Below are 4,161 nucleotides of genomic sequence, written 5' to 3' on the forward strand. Positions count from 1 at the left end.
CCAGTATTTGGGAGGCAGATACAGGTGGACCTTGGTGAGCTCAAGGCTAACCTTGTCTACAAAGTGAGTTCCAGCCAAGGTTACACAGCGAGACCCTGTTTCATAAGAATAATAACAAAAAAACAGGCAAAAAAACAAAAAAATACGAGGAGACCTAATAAGCAACCTTAAATTATTTCAGGATAAGCCAGGCATAGAGCCACACACCTTTAATTAAAGCACTCAGAGGACAAAGGCAAATAGATTCCTGTGAGGTTAACACAAGTTAGTCTATATAATGAATTCCAGACCAGACAGAGCTATACAAGAGCCTGCCTCAGAGAGCAGGTGGGATTGCAGGATAAAAGATCAATATGCAAATGAAAATTTTATTCTATTTGTAATAACAGCAAACAACTGGAAATGTAAAATTTTAAAGCAATACAATTTAAAACAGTGTAAAAATAATAAAATGCAAACAAATCTACAAGACCTGAAAGAGTAGTGCAATTAAAGAAGACCTAAATAAATATAGGTCAATTCGTGGTTCAGGTAACTTGATATTGTTTAATAGAAATTGTGCCCAGGCTAGATAGAGCTACACAATGAGACCCCATATAAAAAACAAAAGAAGAACTTGCATCCAAATTGATCTAGAAATTCAATAGAATAATGATGAAAACCCCAAAAATCTTTCTTTTAAAACCTGTATTTAAATGCAAAAGCATGACTAGCAAAATAATGGAAAAGCACAACAAAATCAAAGCTACTGGTTTCTAATAGTATTCTGTTACACGAAGGAAAGAGCCGGACATCCTAACAAAAATGCTAATTTTAGGACGGGAACAGGAAATATACAAGCTCTTATAACATTTTGTGGTGCCAGAAAGTAAGGAAGTGCCCAAACAAACCAAGTAAGACCACTTTGATGAGAGTTCCTGTCTCAAAGATACACAAGAACAAATGGGAAGCATTCCTAATGATCAAAGGCAAAATAACTTCAGCAACAAAATAATGCAGTGTTGGACATAAAATAAATATTTATGAGTCCACAGTTAAAAATTAATAACCAAATAACTTAAGAGGAGGAACAAAATCTCACTTTTTTGAAGAATCCTAAATAGTTTATATTGCTAGTCAATCCTCAAAAAGAGGTAGCATTACTGCCCATTCCTTGAGTATGGACTATACAGACAGATGTCCTTCCAAACAGCACAGTAGGAAAAACAAGGGGAAAGAGTCAATTAACAGCAGACAAAATTTGACAAAGTACTACCCAAGCCAGTGGTGAAAAGTCAAGCTGATAACTGTACCTTGGATGTATAATATGATGAAATGGCATAATACCTCTAGTCTTTCTAAGAATACTGAAATCTATTCATGAAGAAAACGACAGCTAGGGTGGCACAAGCTTCCAATCCCAGGACACTGGAAGCTGAAGCAAGAAAGAGGATCATACACACTCAAGGTCAGTCTAGGCTGCAAAACAAGTTCTAGCCAGCTGTACTACATAGTTAGACTCTATCTCCAAAAAGAAAGCAACAGTTAAATTCCAATAAAGAAATATTCTATAAAGTACCTGATCAGTACTCCTGAAAGTGTCAAGATCACTGCAAGCAAGTAAATTCTGAGAGACTGGCCTGTTACTATCTTCTTATTCACAGGGATGGAGCTACACTGGCCTTCTGTTTCTAAAATATAGTAAGGTCTTCCCTACCCTGAGTGACTGTGTGTACATTATTGATTCTGCCCTGAACATTCCTCCCCATTCTTTGAAAAACTGGTTCTTTTTCATCTTTAGGTTTTAGCTACAATATGGCAAGCGATGGAAGGGCCAGGCATGGTGGCACAAGCCTTTAATCCCAGAATTCAAGAATTCAAGAGGCATAGGGAAGTGGATCTCTGAGTTTGAGGCCAGCCTGGTCTGCAGAACAAGTTTCAGGATAGTCAGAGCTACCCAGAGAAACTGCTTCTCAAAAAAGGAACAAAAAGTCAATGCTTTCTAAAATACGCTTATTCGTATTGTATATAAAGTATATCTTTTCATAAAAACACAATTTGAAGTATCTTAGAGAGGTGGCAAGTAATTCAAAGAGGATAGACTAAACTTGTACTTTATTTTTATCTCCTTAATAATAGTCTCCTTGCATCTTTTAAGTACATAATTGGATGGAGAGACTAGCAACTGAAAAACTGGTTGAAACAATTGCCATTATTGAGCCTTTGATGTATGAGCGGCTACTCTTAAGCGTTTTTCATGTATTTTACTGTTTCAGGTACACGTTAATTCATTTAGTTTTCACAACTACCTAATGTAGTATTATTCCCATTTTTTGAGAAGTAGTCTCATGTAACTCGGACTGACCACAAAACTCACTATACCAGCAAGGATGAGCTTCAATTTCCAAATAGGACAGTTATGGGCATGTTCTTCAGATGCCTGCCTGGTCTTATTAACCACATTTTAAAGATGAGCAAACAAAGACAAAGAGGGCCTAAATGACTTAAGAAGTACCAATCTTGGACCAAGATCGGCAGGTACAGGTGCTTGCCCCCAAGCCTGACAACCTGATTTCAACCCTTGTAATGTACATGGTGGAAGGAGATCTGATTCCCACAAAGTGCCCTCTGACTTTCGCATCCAATGTGTCATGTGTACCCCTAACAGACATGAAATAAACTTTTAAATATGTTAAAAAGTAATTATCGCCGGGCAGTGGTGGCGCACGCCTTTAATCCCAGCACTCGGAGGCAGAGGCAGGTGGAGCTCTGTGAGTTCGAGACCAGCCTGGTCTACTGAGCGAGTTCCAGGAAAGGCTCCAAAACAATACAGAGAAACCCTGTCTCAAAAAAACAACAACAGGCCGGGCGTTGGTGGCTCACGCCTTTAATCCCAGCACTCGGGAGGCAGAGGCAGGCGGATCTCTGTGAGTTCGAGACCAGCCTGGACTACCAAGCCAGTTCCAGGACAGCCTCCAAAGCCACAGAGAAACCCTGTCTCGAAAAACCAAAAAAAAAAAAAACAACAACAACAACAAAAAAGTAATTATCAAGTTAATAAGCAACAGAGCCAGTTCAAACACAAATAATTTAGCTTCAGAACTCATATTCAAAATGTTACAATATTCCCCTTTTCTGTAAGATTATTGCAATACCACAGATCTGAAATTACAAAAATATAAGTTAATATAAAGACAATAATGACAGAAAAATGGGAAGAGAATTGAGAGAATCAGGAAGTAAAAGTGATGCTGTTGGAAGAACCATGGAATGGTGAGTCTAAGATGACTCTCAAACATCTGACTCGATTGGATAGTTTATTGACCAATTATGGAAATGAATAGAAGAGAATTCTGGTGGGAAAGGCAAAATCACTGGTTATTTCTATTGTGCTTTTGGGAATTAAAAAGGCAACCAGAGATACTGGTTTATAGTTTAAGAAAGACATCTAAGCTAGAAGTGTATTCTTTGGAGTTCACATATTACTTTTAAAAGCAATTTACCCCAGGAAGAACATATGGAACAAACCAAGAGGCCTGAGAGTAGAATTCTAGGGAACACCATCATTTAGAGACTAAGTATATTAGAATTATCCAGCAGAGAAAATGATGGTCATAGAGCTAAGATACCAGGAAAGAATAGTCAAGGAACTTTGGGATAGAGTTCTAACAACATTAAAATTGCACTAAACCCCATTGGAAAATAGTGTCTATAAAGCCATAGAATATATCTGCCTTATTCACTAATGTATCAACAACTCCTAAAAGCCTGGCACATAGTCAATGGTCTAAAAAGATTTACTGAATGAAGAATGAAAAACAAAAACAGCTATCAAATCCCATATCAAATTCTGGGAAGACAAAGACTAAGAAGTCTTATTTTACTTAAGAATTTTAGAGTGCCACTAATCATAAGACATTTCAGTAGAACAGTTGAGAAAATGAAATGGATATGACCTAAAAGAAATAGCAAGAATATGTTCGCCGGGCGTTGGTGGCGCACGCCTTTAATCCCAGCCCTCGGGAGGCAGAGGCAGGCGGATCTCTGTGAGTTCGAGGCCAGCCTGGTCTACAAAGTGAGTTCCAGGACAGCCTCCAAAGCCACAGAGAAACCCTGTCTCCAAAAAAAAAAAAGAATATGTTCATGCAAGAAGTCTCAGGCTGGCAATGTAGCTCAGCGGAC

The sequence above is a fragment of the Mesocricetus auratus genome, unplaced genomic scaffold, assembly GCF_017639785.1.
Source record: "Mesocricetus auratus isolate SY011 unplaced genomic scaffold, BCM_Maur_2.0 Super-Scaffold_100003, whole genome shotgun sequence".
Taxonomy (NCBI): Eukaryota; Metazoa; Chordata; class Mammalia; order Rodentia; family Cricetidae; genus Mesocricetus; species Mesocricetus auratus.